General features: G+C 52.0%; 1 protein-coding gene across 3 annotated transcripts in view; it reads left to right on the forward strand.

Moving 5' to 3' along the window:
* The first annotated feature begins 281 nt into the window (after positions 1-281).
* Positions 282-17,786, forward strand: part of CTIF (cap binding complex dependent translation initiation factor) — a 324,563-nt gene continuing 307,058 nt past the window's right edge. Inside the window, exon 1 of one of the 3 annotated variants that reach the window (XM_055417328.2) lies at positions 282-456. The gene's annotated coding sequence lies outside the window, so the exon portion shown is untranslated. Of the gene's footprint in view, positions 457-564; positions 974-17,786 lie in introns of those variants that run through there. The other 2 variants (XM_055417332.2, XM_055417329.2) reach the window with 2 other exon arrangements.

A 17,786-nucleotide genomic window follows, 5' to 3' on the forward strand; every position in this document is an offset into this window, starting at 1 on the left:
CGTGCGGCTCGGGCGGCCTGCGCCCGCGCCCCGGCGGCGCCCGGCTTCTCCAGGGCCCGCCATCCCGGGAAGAAAGGCGAACTACATTACCCAGCAGGCCTCCCGCCGCCCCGTTCCTTTCAAGTCTTTGCACGTGGCCGGAGGGGCGGGCGGGGCCTGGACGTCACCCTCCTACATTCTCTTTCCCTGTGTCAGAGCAGGGATCGTTTTTTTTTCCCTTCCTCTGCTCCCTCCCCCCGCCCGCCCCTCCTTCCCTTCCCTCCCTCCCTCCCCTCCCTGCTGGGTTTGTGCGCTGGGGCGCCGGAGCCCCCCTCCGCCGCCGGGACGCGCGGAACTCGGGACGGGGGATCGGCTCTCCCGAGCCTCCTCCCTCCCTGCTCCTTCCCTGCCCCCTTCCCCCACCCCCCCACCCCACCCCCGACTCGGGCTCGGAGCGGCGGCCTGAGGAAGCCCGAGGTGAGCATCCCCCCACCGTCCGCCCCCCGCCCTCGTGTAGTCATCTCCCGCTGCGGGTCGATTCCGGGACCGGTGAGGAAGGGCTCTGTGATATGTGCGTGCTTACAGATACATCCAGGAAAACCGCCCCGAACAGTTAGCCCCCTACCCCCCTACCTCCTCCTCCCACCCTGCGCCGGGGGCAGCCAGGAGTCCGCGCCCATCCTGCGTCCCCGCCTCTGTCGGGGCGGCACTCTGAGATCTCGCCCCCTCCCCAGGTTTGCCCCTTCTCAGCCGGGGTCCCCGCCAGTAGGGGAGCCGTAGCCTTGGCGCTCCAGTGAGGAGGGGGTGCACAGTTGAAGCCCGGCTCGCGTTGCAAACGCGCGGTGTAGCCGCTGTCATGTGCCGGTTTCCGACCCGGAGGGAGGAAGCAAGCGAGCGAGCGTGATTCCTCTCCCTTTTGTTTTGAAGCCCGCTTTTGCTGCATTGGTTCAGGAACCGGCCAAACTTGCAGCTGTTCTGACCGTAGTCGGCGGAGGTAGGGAGCGCGGCTCCGGGTGGCGGCTCGGGGCCGCAGGCTGCCGCGCTCGCGGCTCCCTGAGGGACCCTGGGACTGTCTTCACGCTGCCCCTCCGTCCTCCGGCGACCGATTGTGTCTGTGGCAGCGGCCGCGTGTGAGTGTGTGTGTGTGCGCGCCCGTCCCCGCGGGCGCGGGGAGATGTCTGTCGTCTAGACAGGCTGCACCCTCCCTCCGTCCCTGGTGAGCCCGCGGGCCGCGAGGGGCGCGGGGTGGAGGGTGGGAGCAGAGGAGGAAGCCGGAGCGCTGGCTCCACTGCGGTCGCAGCTTTGGACCTTCCCCACGGCAGTGATTCTCCTTTCTCTTTTTTACGTTCTTATTCCTGCCGCCGAGGTGTAATCGGGCCTGGGGAACAGACCTGTCTGGCGGAGTCAGGGTTAAGTTGACAGGCTCTGAAAAGCCAGCTCGCGGTGGCTGGTGGCCCGGGCCGGAGTGGAGTGGGCTCCGGCTCGGGTTCTTTAACGAGCAGGTGACTGTCCCGGACGCGGGTCCTGGTGGGGGGTGAGTGTGTGGGGGGTGGTGGGCGGCGGGCAGGGGGGCGGTGGCTCGGCTGCAGCGGAGATCTGGTGCCCCGGAGGGCGGCGTGTCGGAGCCTGGGTACCGCTGGGGTAGGCGTCCTGGGGACAGCGCATCTGAGTTAGGTCCGTCTTTCTGATGTTAAATGACAGTTGTTTTGGGGGTGGGTGGAGGTCTGAGCCCCTCATCTGGGCAGCGTTGGCTGTTTGGTTTCGCGGAGTTTTCAGGGTTGGTGTTGGGGGGGGGCAGGTGTGAACAGAGAGGGAGGTGCGGCGTGTAGAGGGGTGGCTGGCGGCACGGTGTGCATCCCCACTCAGGGAGTGAGGCGTCGCCTCCCCCGCCCAGCTGTTTGTGTGTGTACACACGGCTCTGGCGTGTGTGCGCGTGGGGGGGGGCGGGGACCGCAGACCGATGCGTAGTGGGGACGCGCGTGGGCCCCGAGCCCCCGCGGGGATCGGTCCCGCCGGGGCTCGTAGTCGTGTGTGTGTCCGCGCCAGCGCCCTGGTTCCTTGGAGAGGGGAGGGTCGTGCGGCCGGGGGCTCGGGGAGATCCTGGGGTTGCGTGTGAGCCGGGTCGGTGAGAGAGGACCTGGCCAGAGACGTGCCGCGATCCCTCTTCTCGCGTCCCCGACGCCCCCCCCCCCGCCCCCGAACCGGACCTGGCAGGCTGGCCATCTACTCGGCGGCGCCGCGGGCAGGTCTGGCTGGGCCTGGAGGAGCCGCGGGGCGCTTGTGCGTCGTGCCCCCGCCCCCCTCGCTTGACCCTTGGCCCGGGGCGCGCTGTGGGTGCGCGCGGCCGCTCCTGCCGCTGCCTTCGCAGATCCTGGAGGGAAACGGCGCGCCCTGCGTACCCGCTCCCAATTCTTCGTCCTAGAGACAGTGGAGGCCGAAGGCTGCTCGGCCCGCCGGGTCGTGCGTTCCGCCCCGAACTGCCTCCGGCGCTGGTGCCGGGTGTCCAGCCGGCCGCAGGCAGGTCTTTGCCCTCCCGGAGCTGGGTCTCTGCGCCAGGGGATTATCTTCCAGGCTCAGGGCCCGCGCGCAGAGGGAGGAAGCCACCGGAGCTGCAGGTTCCGCAGCGGTTGGGGGCTTCCGAAGGCGAAAGTGACACAGCACGAGCGCCGCTACCGCCCGAGCTGAAAGCGAGAGGAAGGAGCCGCCCAGAGGGCGGGGAGGGGCCGCAGGCTGTCCGGCCCTGTTCCTCCTGTCCAGCGCCGGGTCTGGGCCGAAAACCTCAGGGAGCCTGGCTCCGAGCATTCTGGGAATGCGCGAGAAAAATTGCTTGGCTTTCAAGAAAACCCGGTTATACTGGAACAGAACGCACTAAGCAAACGTTAAGATGTTCGGCCCCTCGCGGGATGCACTCAGGTGGCCCCAGGAAGCTCCTTTAAAGTGTTTGAGACAGGATTCGATTTACACACAGATCATCTCACCTGCTGTGTCAAGTGTCTGTCTTGGATAACGTGCACTTGGAAGCAGTAATTTTGTAACGCATCCGGGGGTACAGTGTCACCAGTGATTAACAGATTGCTAGAATAATAATATGTTTGTATGTCTAGGCGCCCTCCCCATCATTGCATTTATTAAGATGGCCCCATAAGGTATGGGGGATTTTACAGAACAGTACCCCATTTTACAGAACAGTACATCGAGGCTCAAGAAGTAAGGAGACTTGCCTGAGGACTGTCTGTGATTTCACTTCTTAGACTGTGGCTTTTTTTGGTTTGGTTTAAAATAATTTTATTTGTTTATTTACTTTCGGCTGTGCTGAGCCTTCCTTCCTGCCCAGGCTTTCCTCTGGCTGTGGTGCACAGACTCCTCATTGCAGTGTCTTCTCTGGTTGTGGAGCACAGGCTCTGGGGTACTCGGGCTTCAGTAGTTGCCCCACATGTGCTCAGTAGTTGGGGCTCCCAGGCTCTAGAGCACAGACTGAATAGCTGTGGCCCGTGGGCTTCGTTGCTCCGGGTCATGTAGGATCTTCCCTGTTCAAGGATCAAACCCAAGACTCCTGCACTGGCAGGCAGATTCTTTACCACTGAGCCACCAAGGAAGCCCAGTCTGTGACCTTTTAACTTAAATAGTGGCCAACTTTTTTTCTTTTTTTAGTAAGTGTAGGTCTTGGAACCCTAGGAAATGCTAAACCTAAGACGGGGGATAAATTATGGTATTTCAGTTTGGTCGTTCGGTCGCTCAGTTGTGTCTGACTCTTTGCGAACCCATGGACTGCATGTAGCACCCCAGGCTTACCTGTCCATCACCAGCTCCCGGAACTTGCTCAAACTTTCGTCCATGGAGTTGGTGATGCCATCCAACCATCTCATCTTCTGTCGTCCGCTTCTCCTCCCGCCTTCAGTCTTTCCCAACATCAGGGGCTTTTCCGATGAGTCAGTTCTTCATATCAGATGGCCAAAGGATTGGAGTTTTCAGCTTCAGCATCAGTCCTTCCAATGAATATTCAGGACTTATTTCCTTTATAATTGACTGGTTTGATCTCCTTGCAGTCCAAGGGACTCTCAAGAGTCTTCTCCAACACCCATGAACAGTATGAAATTATGGTATTTATTCTTTGTCAAAAAACACTTGGTTAGCTGCCAGTCCTAATGAGAATAAGTATTAAAAAAGCAGAAGTCTGCATTGCTATTATTATCACTTATCTGATAATTTACAGTTGGTGAATGATTGTCAGCTTTGATGCATGCAGTATGTACCAGAATCATAACTGCATGTAATAAATACATATGGATATATGTTTCTGCAACATATGCCTGTGTTCATATGGGTGTGTTTATGGGGTCCTTACTGAATCTCAGGTTTGTTCCTTACTGGTTCCAAAACCATGGATTTAAAGTATAGCTCCTTAGAAACCATCCAGGTTCTACTCCCTGCCCCCTCCATCTCCAGGGATGGAAGCCTTTAAAAGAACAAAAAGCTCCTACATAACTGTGTGCATTTCTCAGAGTTCAGGCGGTGAAAGTTCTCAGACACAGCCTGGGGAGTTATTAGGGTTGGCTAGGTAATCTACTATTCATTTACAGAAATATATTGAGCATGTTTGTGTATCTTGAAGTACACATGAAGAAAATTTAACGTACAGTTTAGCCCTGCTTGCCAAAACATCTTCTAGCTGTGGAGATAAATGTAAGATTTTGAGTCCAGCAAATGTTTGTTGAGCACCTTTCCTGGGCTGGATGATGTGTTTGGGACACACAGAGACAGGATAGCAGACACAGCTAAGTTGTAGTGCAAAAAAACAGATGATTCAGAGCCTACAGGAGGGAACAAGTTGTAAATATTTTAGAGCATTCACCCTGGGACTTAGTCAATTTCACATATGTTGGTTGCAAGGAACTCATAATGCCAGTCTCTTTCCTATAGCAAATGCAGAAAGAAGCAACAGAGGAAGAAGAGTCTTGTTGCTCTGAATTTCAAACTATTTGGAAACTGCCAGGTGGACCCTGGAGGTCTGTCCTTCTGTAGAAGTTAGGCAGCTCATGGGAGATGACCCTGAAGCCAGCCCACAGGTTAGTCTACTGGGTAGTGAGGAGCAGACACATTGTCCTCCAGGATCCTGCCCCAGCTGTGATGGGCTGTGATAGCCTGTCTTCAGTGGCTTATGATCAAAGTCTCAGCCAAGCCCTGCCTGAGTTTAGTAGTTTCTGTCTCATAGGTCTGTGTAGATTTTCTAATATGACTCTGCTTTTTTTTAGCTGTTCATTGTCCAGCTGACTTCTGGGGTCCCTGACACTGTTCTCCAATTTCTTCTCAGTTTTAGGGTCCACTGCCTTGTTTTAAGTTCACATCATGAACAGGGAAGCAGGAGGTGGTAGTTGGGATGGGGAGAGAATTCTGAGCCTAGAGCGAGAACAGGAGGTACAAACAGACGGGCAAATTGCAGTTTCTGGGATTTCTCCAGACCTGATGGCATTTCTGCATAGCTTACCCAATAGCGCGGCAGCCCCTTTTGATGTTCTTTTGCGGGGGTCTTCTACCTCTGGGCCCACTGCTGACTCACTGGTCACCTGAACTCAGCTGTTCACATTCAGGCTTTGCTCTTTTGCCCTCCTGTCTCATCCTGCGTGCAGTTTAACTTAGGACATTGCTGTCACAGTGGCCTTCTCTCAGAATTACCTCCATGCCGACTGTCAACCGCTGCCTGTTACATCTGAATTAAACCCAGGCCAGAGCCGTGGTTCAGAACAGAGTGAGAGCAGACACATCCTGAGATCCGGGCACCTGGGGCGGGCCTTGCTGATACGCTGAAGACCCTGAGGCACGGAGAGGTGAACTGGCTCACCCAAAGTCAGAGGGGGCCCTTGGCGGAGTGGAACAAGAACTCCTCCTGAATTTTGATACCTCATTTAATCTTTCTCTGTACTGTGATGCTTGCTTTTTTAAAAAAATTAATTTATTTTTTTAACGGATGGATAATTGCTTTACAGAATTGTGTTGGTTTCTGCCAAACACTGTGATGCTTTCTGGAAAGAGGTGGGGTTCTTACTTCCCGAAGAGTGAAAATGTTACATCTTTTTCTTTCTTTTGGAGTCTTGAGATGGTTTTCCTTTGACACTGGTCTTTGTTGTTCTATCTTTCCTCTCTAGCTCTTAGGAGTCTGGTGTATTTGGGAGAGGGTTTTATGACTGGGGCCTTCTACTGTGCTTAAGTTTGGTCTGTGGCTTTCCCTTCCCATGGCGGGGTCCTCCGGAACCTCGTAAAGGTGTTTGCTGAGCTGTTATATATGTGCATTTTTCTAGGAGGAGGATCCACAGGCTTCATTTGATTCTTACCTAACTCAAGTAAGGACAGGAACTACTGGGGTGGGCATAGTGGAGTTGGATGGGGGATCGCTTGGCACTGGAGACAGTCATATTGCCGTACACTTGACTTGGCTTTGCAGTTTATGATGTATTTCACACCAGTGACCTCATCTGCTTTTTATAACAGCCCTGTGAGGCTGTTATCATTATTCCCATTTTGCAGATGGGGAAACTGAGCCTGTTAGTTTCGGTGACTAATGGTTAGTGACGTGCCCAGGTCACATGTAAGTAGTAGGGCAGGCATCTGATCCCAAGTCTTCAGACTTCAAATCTGGTGTCTTGGGCTGAGGTGGTCCACATGCCGCATCCTCATTACAGCTTTGTGAGTGGAGGGTCTCAAACTTTTTGGAGCTTGAAAATTCTTTTGTAGCTCCTTCTTTATGATATCCACTGCGAGCTGATGTCCAACCATAGAGTCAGATTGAAGTCCTAAATTACCCAGGGGGTGGGATGGATAAAGTACGGGAGGCAGATGTCATAGCAGTGATAATGTAGACGGGGGCTAGTTTGGGATGATTTTATGGAAGAGGTGAATTTGGGAGTAGGTCTGGGGTCATAGCAGACACCATGGCAGAGGTTTTCAGTTGTGGCCATGACCCAAAAGGGGTGAAAGGAAAATTGTCTGTGCTTGGGCAGAGTGGAGCTGACCAAGGAGGTTGGGTGGATCCTGCAGTCAGAGGGGGCTTCTTGCAGTGACTGGGCTTTTTCTATGCCCTGGGGCTATAACAGTGAAGAAGCACAACCCTCCTGCCTTCAAAGAGCCCACTGTCTCCCTGGAGAGACAGACCCTGAAAGAGTTAAACTCAGCACGGTGCGGTGAGCACAGTGGTGGAGAAAGTTGCCTGCCAGACAAGGGCCACCTGTTCCAGCCTCAGAAATCAGAGAGGGCTTCCTTAGGGAGATGACGCAGGAGCTGAATCTGAAAGTATGAAAAAGAATTAACCTGGAGAGGAGACAGGAGAAGGATGTTTAGGGGGAAGGAAGGAACGTGGGTGTAAAGGCGTGGAGGCCCAAGGCTGCCTGGGTGTAGGAAGGGGCTCTGAGAACCTTAAGAGCCTGACTCGGGACCTCGCATTTTGGCAGGGCGGATGGGACTTACAGCAGAGTCCAGCCACCCGGCCCTGGACCAGAAGCAAGCAGGACTGGGAGCCAGGCAGCCCCTGGGCCGTGAGTCAACAGCAGGCTCCATGCAGGGTCCAGTCCCTGGAGAGGAGGCCTGGAAGCAGGGCTGTGTGGATGAGGGTAGAGGAAAGGTCACATGTGAAAGCCACTTGGGGAGTCAAGTATGCAGTTTTTAGTGCTTAGCTTTGGGGGATAAGGGAGGAGTCCCAGTTGACTCCCTGGTCTCTGGCCTCCTGGACTGAGTGGATGGTGACCTTTACTGGGGTGTGACCTTCTGGTGGTGGCTGGAGCAGGTGTGCTGGGGTGTTGCGGTGAGTTTAACGTTAAGACTCGTCGAGTTGAATTGCGGGTAGGGTAGTCCAGTGGAGCTGTCTTCCAGACCATATGCAGGGTGAAAGCCTGAGCCGGAGGTGTGGGCAGGAGCTGCAGTCCTGGGAGTAGGGAGAGGTCGGCTGTGGGGCGGAACCACCGTAGAGGCTGCTATAGACAAGGAGAAGACCTCTTCCTCCCGTCGTCAGAGAAACCTTTGTCATGCTGGGCCCGCTGTCGTCAGGGAAGCCAGGCGGGGATGCTGTGTCATGCTGGAGGCCCAGCTGGCAGAATCCGGAGCGCGCCTCAGCTGGAAGCATTTGAGTGCGTTAGGCGAGAGGCTTTGTCATTTTTTAACAACCCTGGTGAGATCTCTGTCCCAGGCTCTCAGGCTGGGAGTCGAGGGCAGGGGAGACCTGTCCCTCTTCCCATGAGTTGGCTGGTTTAGTTGGGAGACAAGATGAGGCCCTGTGAAGCCACTGAACAGCTGTGATAACCTGGGCAAAGAGCGGGCTGCTCGTTAAATGGAAGAGGTTTGCGGGACTGTCTCCTGCCATGCTGCATTTTCATAGAGCTGCTGTGTTTCGGGCCGAGTGCCAGTCTTGCCATTTTTGAACACCCAGGACCTACATGGTAGGTGTTCATCGTATGTATGTGGATCTGCAGGGATGTGACCAGAGGTCGTTGTTTGGTGCGGGGGTGGGGGTGGAGGAGGTCAGTCAGGGGAGGTTCCTGTGAACAAGTCCAAAGGGGGTTCCAACACTGATTTAGAATATTTTTAGTACCATAGTGGAGTAAAAATCTTGAAAACCTTCCAACTACCAAGCACCTAGAAATGTCGTATGAAATACAACTAGCATCCTTTCAGAGAAGAGCTGAGCTACTCATTTGGAAGGGCAGTCCCCAGGGAGCTCAGAAGGGAGCAAGCGCTGATGCCAGGCCTGGCTTGGGGGTGGGGGTGGCTATGGGTGTCTTGAGGGGTCTCAGAACCAAAGGCTGTTGAGCCCTTGACAGCTCCTCCTCCAGGGTCTGAGATGAGACTGGGAGTTGGCATGGAGGGCCCTGCCTGAATTGGGCCCCTGCAAAGGTGTGCAGGCTTGGAAAGAGGATGGAATAGACAGCCGCCCTCTGGCATAGCAAGCCACTCCAGTACTCTTGCCTGGAAAATCCCATGGACAGAGGAGCCTGGTGGGCTATACATGGGGTTGCTACTAGTTGCACAAGACTGAGCGACTTCACTTTCACTTTTCACTTTCACACATTGGAGAAGGAAATGGCAACCCACTCCAGTGTTCTTGCCTGGAGAATCCCAGGGATGGCAGAGCCTGGTGGGCTGCCATCTATGGGGTCACACAGAGTCGAACACAACTGAAGTGACTTAGCCGCAGCAGCAGCTCTGGCCTAGAAGCAGGGGAGGGGGAACTTGTCTGTCTTGGCCTGAATTTGGGGGAGGAAAAAAATCATTCCTGGAACCTTGAAACCGCAGGCCTGTTGTGGCTTTGGATGGCCACTGCACACGGCTTGGGGCTTCCCTGGTGTCTCAGATGGTAAAGAAATCTGCCTGCAATGCGGGAGATCTGGGTTTGATCCCTGGATTGGGACGATCCCCTGGAGAAGAGAATGGCGATCCACCCCAGTATTCTTGCCTGGAGAATTCCATGGACAGAGAAGCCTGGCGGGCTGTAGTCCATGGAGTTGCAAAGAGTCGGACATGACTGAGTGACTAACACACACACATGTGGTCCAGAGGTCCCCAAGGAATTAGTGCATAAAGCCTCTGGGGGCCAGGGTCTTCCTGCCTGTGGGCTCCAGGCTCTCAGGGGTGCCAGGAAGATTCTGGAACTCTTCACCCTTGGGTGAAGACTTGGGTCTCCTCCTTGGAGAGATACTGTAGGACCCGGAGGTTCCTGAGTGAGGAGGAGGAGAGAGAGGCCTTGGTGGGAACCTTTGATAGGGGCCTTCGTGACCCATGCACACTGCAGAGGGAGTGTGCAGGGCTCTGGAGAAGGGCTGTGCCAGCCCAAGGCTTCACCTGTCAGCAGAGGCCTGCAGACAAGCCTGTCCAGGTAGGCCCCACGTCCTCTCCACTGTTGATTCAGGCCGGATCTTTCCAGATGAGGCTTCTGCCCAGATTCCCCCTCAGTGTGTGTGTGTGTGTGTGTGTGTGTGTGTGTGTGTATGTGTGTGTGTGTGTTTTCCAGACGAGGCTTCTGCCCAGATTCCCCCTCAGTGTGTGTGTGTGTGTGTGTGTGTGTGTACTTAGTCGCTCAGTCGTGTCTGGCTCTTGTGACCCCGTGGACTGTAGCCCACCAGCCTCCCCCTCAGGGTACCCTGTGCAGATTCCAGCTGCTCCTGGTCCCTCCAGACCATGCACCCCCATTGTCTACCCTAAGCCCAGAGGCTTGATTTTCTCGAATTTTAAAATTGGGAGACATCTAAGAGGTCATCGAGTGGGCCTCCTCCCTGGAGTGGGAATCCTGTCTCCACCAGCACTTGCTCAAAGGCTTCCTGTGGCCGAGACTGTGTGGCTGTGCCGGGAGTGTACGGCTATACCAGGCAGTCCCTTCCCTCGTTAGAAGGCTCTTGCAGCTGGAAGGCCTCCTGTGAGCCTCAGGCGCTGCCTGACGGTTTCCACCCATCGCCCCTTGAGCTGTGGGCTGCTGGAGAGATGTTTTGGAGGCCTTTCAGCACCCTGCTAGCTTTTGCTGGAAGGGCCTTAATTTGTCAAGTTAAAATTCTGTTGAGAATCAAGCCAGCTTCCATCCTAACTTAGCAAAGAGGGAGCTTTTGAAGCTGAGATAAAGGTTTGCTGAGCTGGCTGTGATGTAGAAGTTTTGAGAGGTTGGCTCAGTGCTTTTCAGATTGCGACGAGAGAAGCAGATCTATCCTCCAACTCCACAATACATTTCGGTAGTAAGTGACTTGGGAACCTGATGCAGGGAAAAAGTGAAAGTCACTCAGTCTTTGCGACCCATGGCCTATACAGTCCATGGAATTCTCTAGGCCAGGATACTGGAGTGGGTAGCCTTTCCCTTCTCCAGGGGTTCTTCCCAACCCAGGGATCAAACCCAGGTCTCCCGCATTGCAGGAGGATTCTTAACCAGCTGAGCCACCAGGGAAGCCCAAGAATACTGGAGTGGGTAGCCTATCCCTTCTCCAGCGGATCTTCCCAACACAGGAATGGAACCGGGGCCTCCTGCACTGCAGGTGGATCCTTTATGAGCTGAGCTGCCAGGGTAACTGAGTGTCTCTTAGGTGCCCTAGTAGTGCTAGGTGTTCTCTGTATGTGTTACTAAGTGAAAGTACCCTCTGTGAGGGAGAGGAAGAGAGGCAGAGACATGGAAATGCCCAACTGTACTTGTGACAATTAAGTCTGAAAGTTATTCAGAAGGAATGTGTGTGGTTCCATGTGGAGTGGGTGGGGCAGGCATTCCCCATGCTGCTCCCTTATAGGGCCGTCCCCTGGGGGAGGCCGTGCCCTGATCTCGCCACGCGCCAAGAACCCACAGGCCTTTGCCATATTCATGGGTCATTTGTTGAGACACTTACAGTCTGCAGCATGAGATCACAAAAGTGGCCTGCTGGACAGTGTGTGTCCCCAAGCAGGAAGGTGTTGACAATGACAATGTTTTCCCAGCATGCAGTTTATTTGTCTCTGGGTGTTGGCCTGCAGCGCCCTGGGCTCTTCTTTGAGGAAGCCAAAGGCTTTCTGCGCCTTTGCATCCCCAGGTCGGCTGGCATCCGCGGGATCCATTTACTCGATGGATGGGCTGTGTGGGCTTATGCGGAGCAGGAGCCGCCTTTGCCCTGGGATTGCATCAGCCAGCTGGATGCCCGGACATCCTGACAAACCCAGTGGTGAAGGTCAGGGATTCTGGGAAAGTACCCAGTTTCTCCTCCCTCTAAAAACTGTTCTCCGTGTTCACATTCTGCTGGCTTGCCCCAGACCGTTTAGCTTAAGACTCTTCTGTTAACATTTAGTGCAATTTAGCAGACTTGTTATCAGATGCCTGCCGTGGGTCAGAGGAATTCGGGCGAACCTGGCAGGGTCCCTGCCTCCCGACTTCATTTTGGTGGGGAAGACAGAATGGCCTCTTGTTTGTGTGGTGTGGGAAGTGTGGGGTAAAGAAAAAGAAAAGTGCTGAGGCAGCCAGAAGTAGGATGTCTCCAATTTTTTTTGTCCAAATGGAGGCGCCTTTGAGAGTGAAAGGGAGGACACTGATTTAAACAGGGACTGTCCTGGGCAAATGGGGGCTTATGGCCATGTGGGCCTGGGAGGGTGAAGGTGTGTGGCCATACCTAACACCCTTGTCAGTCCTTTGTACTACAGGATGCACGCAGGGATGCTCTAGGGAAGGGGCTTGGCTGTAAGAGAAACTGGGCATCTGTTTCCTGTTTTTCTCAGGGGCTGGAGAGGAAAGCTTTATCTGTGGGAACTGTGGACCACAAACTCTGATGGGATTCCGTTTAAGGTCACGAGGTTTCATCTTATATCGACCTCACTGTGATCTCAGTTTTGGAGTCAGAGATGGACATTTGGACAGATGAGAACCACCTGGCTTGTAGAATGTTATTGGCTGCAGCCGAAAGAACGCTGGACTAACAGTCGCTTAGAAAACAAGATGTTTGTAGACATAACTAACCAGAAGTCTAAGTGTTGGAGGTTCTAAAGTTGCTTATTTCAGTGGGGCAGTGATAATTTTAAGCATTCATTTTAACCTTCCAGACAGCCATTTACAGCATATTGGCTCAGGCTTGTGCCCTCACGGTCACAGCATTGCTGCCCCACTCCGTCTATCACATTCGCGTGAAACTGTATTGGAAGGCAAGCAGGCTGGCGCATTTCTCCATGTGTCTTAAAAATTTGTTTTTTCTTTTCTTTTGAAGTATAGTGATGTATAATATTGTGTGTTATAGGTATATAATATGTGTGCCTCCCAGGTGGCTCAGTAAAGACTCCACCTGCAATGCAGGAGACCTGGTTCGATCCCTGAGTCGGGAAGATCCCTGGAGGAGGAAATGGCAACCCACTCCAGTGTTCTTGCCTGGACAGTCCCGGGACAGAGGAGCCTGGTGGGCTATAGTCCGTGAGGTCGCAAAGAGTCGTGTAGTTGATGTATGATGTTGTGTGTTACTGGTGTATAATATAGTGAGCATAAGTTTTAAAGGTTATATTCCATTTATAGTGACTGAAAATATTGGCTCTGTTCCCCGTGTTGTACAGTGTATCCTTTTAGTTTGTTTTATACCTGCTGGTTTGTCCCTTTTAAGCCCCTGTACTTGCTTTGCCCTTCCCTACTTCCTTCTCTCCACTGGTAACCACTCCTTTGTTCTCAATATCTGCGAGTCTGCATTTTTGTTATATTCACTAGTTTGCAGTATTTTTTAGATTCCCCATATAAATGATATCAGATAGTATTTGTCTTTCTTTGTCTAACTTATTTTACCTAGCATAATGCCTTCCAAGTCTATCCATGTTCATTCTCTTTTGCGTCTAAGTAGTGTCCTCTGTGTATGTGTGTGTGTGTGTGTGTTTGAGTGTATTTCATATCTGATGCATTCATCTGTTGATGGACACTTAGGTTGTTTCCATATCTTCAGTTCAGTTCAGTTCAGTTGCTCAGTCGTATGCAACTCTTTGCGACCCCATGGACTGCAGCACGCTAGACTTCCCTGTCCATCACCAACTCCTGGAATTTACCCAAACTCATGTCCATTGAGTTGGTGATGCCATCCAACCATCTCATCCTCTGTCGTCCCCTTCTCTTGCCACCTTCAGTCTTTCACAGCATCAGGGTCTTTTCAAATGAGTCAGTTCTTCCCATCAGGTGGCCAGAGTATTGGAATTTGAGCTTCAGCATCAAGTCCTTCCAAATATCATTCCTTCCTGAATATTCAGGACTGATTTTCTTTAGGATGGACTGGTTGGATCTGCTTGCAGTCCAAGGGACTCTCAAGAGTCTTCTCCAACACCACAGTTCAAAAGCATCGATTCTTTGACACTCAGCTTTCTTTATAGTCCAACTTTCACATCCATACATGACTACTGGAAAAACCATAGCCTTGACTAGACGGACCTTTGTTGACAAAGTAATGTCTCTGCTTTTTAATATGCTGTCTAGGGTGGTCATAACTTTTCTTCCAAGGATCAAGAGTCTTTTAATTTCATGGCTGCAGTCACCATCTGCAGTGATTTTGGAGCCCCCCAAAATAAAGTCAGCCACTGTTTCCACTGTTTCCCATCTATTTGCCATGAAGTGATGGGGCCAGATGCCATGATCTTAGTTTTCTGAAGTTGAGCTTTAAGCCAACTTTTTCACTCTCCTCTTTCACTTTGATCAAGAGGCTCTTTAGCTCTTCTTCACTTTCTGCTAGAAGGGTGGTGTCATCTGCACATCTGAGGTTATTGATATTTCTCCCAGCAATCTTGATTCCAGCTTGTGCTTCCTCCAGCCCAGCGTTTCTCATGATGTACTCTGCATGTAAGTTAAATAAGCAGGGTGACAACATACAGCCTTGACGTACTCCTTTCCTGATTTGGAACCAGTCCCCACGTGGTCATCATTAGTTTCCTGACACAGGAAAGTACCACAAAATGGCTGATTCAGGACAGCAGAGATTTACTGTCTCATGTTTCTTGAGGACAGAAATCTGAATTCATGGTGTCATCAGCTCAAGCTTGATGTGAAGCCTGTAGGGAAGGATCATTCTTTGTTCACTTTGGACATCTCTCCAGATTCCAAACCAGTTCAGCGTGGCACAGCATGGTGCCCTGGATAAGGATTTGTGAGTCTTTACATATTCCTGTTCTAAAGAGGAAGAAAGATAATCCATCATACTGTTCTGGGTTGAATTGTATCCCCTCTAAGAGTGTGGTGTTGGGCTTCCCAGGTAATGCAGTGGTAAAGAATCTGCCTGCCAAGCAGGAGACATGGGTTTGATCCCTGGGTTGAGAAGATCCCCTGGGAAGGACATGGCAATCCACTCCAGTATTCTTGCCTGGGAAATCCCATGGACAGAGGAGCCTGGCGGGCTACAGTCCATGGGTCACAAAGAGGTGGACACGACTGAGCAACTAAACAGCAGCAACAAGAATATGTTGTAGTCTTAACACCCGGTACCTTGAAATTTGACAGTATTTGGAGATGGAGCCCTTAAAGTGGTGATTGAGGTAAAATGAGGTCGTATGGGTGGCTTTAGTGCAGTATGATTGTGTCCTTAAAAGGACATTGGGACACAGATAAGACACAGACCTAGGACACCTGAGACGACCATGTGAGGACACAGGGAGGTGGCCGTCTCTGAGCCCAAGAAGAGAGGATGGGGAAGAGACCAAGCCTGCCGCACCTCAATCTCAGACTCTAGTGTCCAGAAATGAGAAAATGAGAAAGCAAATGTCTCTTGTCTTGGCTACCCTGACTGTGCTATTTGCTTATGAAAGCCAGGTTCCAAATCCAGGTCTACGTTGCTGTAGAACCTGGACTCTTGGCACTGTGAGCTGCTGTTTAAGCAGTGGAGGGGATATCTGTCAACTCAGGGATTGAATAGGTGGTATTTCTGCTAAAACCCTGGGGCAATCCAACAGTAACTTTAAAAACCTAGCATTTGTTAAGTATTACTGTGTTGAAGTGCTTAGTGAGCACTTTACATGTGTTACCTTCATTAGCCTTCTGTTTTATAGGTGTGACAGTGAGGGTACAGAGAGGTTGTGATTCACACAGCTAATAAGTGGCATAGCCCATTTTGCTGTGCGAGTTTTGTACTTCAGCCATCACACACAGGGGCCAAAAGGTTATGCTGAGGTCCTCGTGTGGTATTCTGGGAAAGTCATTGTTCTTGGGGTGCGGTATGTGTGCTAAGTCGCTGCAGTCGTGTGCAACTCTTTGTGACCCTGTGAACTGCAGCCCGCCAGGCTCCTCTTATCCAAGGGTTTCTCCAGCAAGAATACTGGAGTAGGTTACTATGCCCTCCTCCAGGGAATCTTCCCAATCCAGGGATCGAACCCATATCTCTTAAGCCTCCTGCATTGACAGGTGGGTTTTTTACCACTAGCGCCACCTGGGAAGCCCATTGGTTGTGGGTCTGCCATTAATGACTTGGGTGATCTTGGGTGAGTCACCTAACATCGGGATGTTTTCTCCTCACTGACCCCAGGGACTGGATGAGATACCATCTAACACCCCTGCTTGGCGCCTTCGGAGGTTCCTAGCGCCAGGCCTCTAAGGCAGGGGTTACATCCTCAGCGTGGGCTGCCTCAGGGAAGGAGTCATTCCTGTGACGTCATCTCGGGCCTTTGTCCACACCTGAGGTAGCAGCTCCAGATCCGCCTGATTGGCGATATGGATCTATGGTCTGACAGTTTGCTCCTTCCCGATAAAATTAATTTTTTCAATAAGGTAGAAATTATCCCCACTCGGTGCCAGGCCCCATTCTAGGTCTTCTAAGGCTGCAGGCTTTGAGTTACATCAGCCAAGGGGTATGGGGAGAGTGTTGCTGATGAGTGATGTGGTGTGTTTTCTTCCTCTCAGTTGACTGCAAACTCATTCATACCAAAGAGAAACCAGCCACGGGGGGCAGCGCCCCTTAAGAGCCCACGTTGAGCCAAAGACCCCTGTGTCTTTTGCCTTATCTTGTTTCCATTCCCCTCGAGACCCAGATAGATGGCAGGCGCAGTGAGGCTGGGGAGGGCGCGGTGGCCTGGTTCTAGGATTCCACACACTGAGCACAGCGTGCTAAGGACAAGGGCCATGTGGGCTGGGCTGCTTGTGGACAATCCTGGGGGCCTGGTTTTAATCCTCTGGCAGCCCGGCCCCTGCTTTATCCCCACAGGGTCTTAATGATTTTAGTTAGCTCGTTAGAGCCAAGTTTACTTAATGCATCTGGAATAGATTTTAAAACCAGAAAAGTGGGTGAGTGTCTTTCAGAGTTCCCAGTTTCCCAGCTGCCTGCTCATGATCTCCGTAGATCTAGAAGCCCAACCTCTCTGGCTCCAGCATTCAGACAGCAGGGACAAAGCCTTCAGATCCTAGTGGCTGAGGACACCATGAGGACCCAGACCACTGTGGATGGGTGGTCGTCAGAGGCACCAGGGTTGCTACCCCAGCACTCTTGTGAAGAGTGGGAGTGGGCAGGGCTAATGCACTTCTTCTAATGAGGGCATTGAGGTGGGCAAAACTAGGTGACTTGGCCAAGGTCACATACCACACGTGTCAGTGAGGAAACAAATTAAGGGCTGGTTCTCCATTCAGTAAACCTCCTTTCTCTGCCTTAAAGTACAGCATTCAGACACTGTTGCAGATTATAGGCTGATTTTCAGTCGAGTTATCTCGGAAGCCACATATGTATTTTAAATGTGAATTAAAGAAAGAAAATGTCACTAGTATATAAAACTTGTGATTTCATTATTGTTTAGCAGGAAACTTAGTTTAATAAAAAGTCGACAAAGTCAACAATAATGTTACACCTAGTACCCAGCTAGGATAGAAAACTCCAAGGTGGCGAATTTGGGGGAAATGCTGCCAAAATCAAGTTTGGGTTGGGTTTCTGTCACTTGGCACTGGGTGAGTTCTGAATAATACATGACTGATTTCAGCCCAAGGCTACCGCTTTTCATGTAACAAATGCTGGTTTCTAAGTATTGATTTACACAAAACTTATATACATATGATTGTAGTTTGGATTCATGAAAGGAAAGTGAAAGTCACTCAGTTAGGTCCGACTCTTTGCGACCCCGTGGACTATACAGTCCATGGAATTCTCCAGGCCAGAATACTGGAGTGAATATCTGAGTCGGTTTTCTGCTTGTGCATTGTGGGGCGGATTCTTTACCATTTGAGCCACAAGGGAAGGCTAAGAATACTGGAGTGGGTAGCCTATCCTTTCTCCAGCGGATCTTCCTGACCCAGGAATCAAACTGGAGTCTCCTGCATTGCAGGCAGATTCTTTTACCAACTGAGCTGTCAGGGAAGCTATCGTGAAAGGAAGTCATCACCTAAAGACAACCTGAGTAAATATTTT

The sequence above is a fragment of the Moschus berezovskii genome, chromosome 28 (assembly GCF_049115385.1).
Source record: "Moschus berezovskii isolate FMDL1 chromosome 28, NW_MosBer_1.0, whole genome shotgun sequence".
In the NCBI taxonomy this organism is placed as follows: Eukaryota; Metazoa; Chordata; class Mammalia; order Artiodactyla; family Moschidae; genus Moschus; species Moschus berezovskii.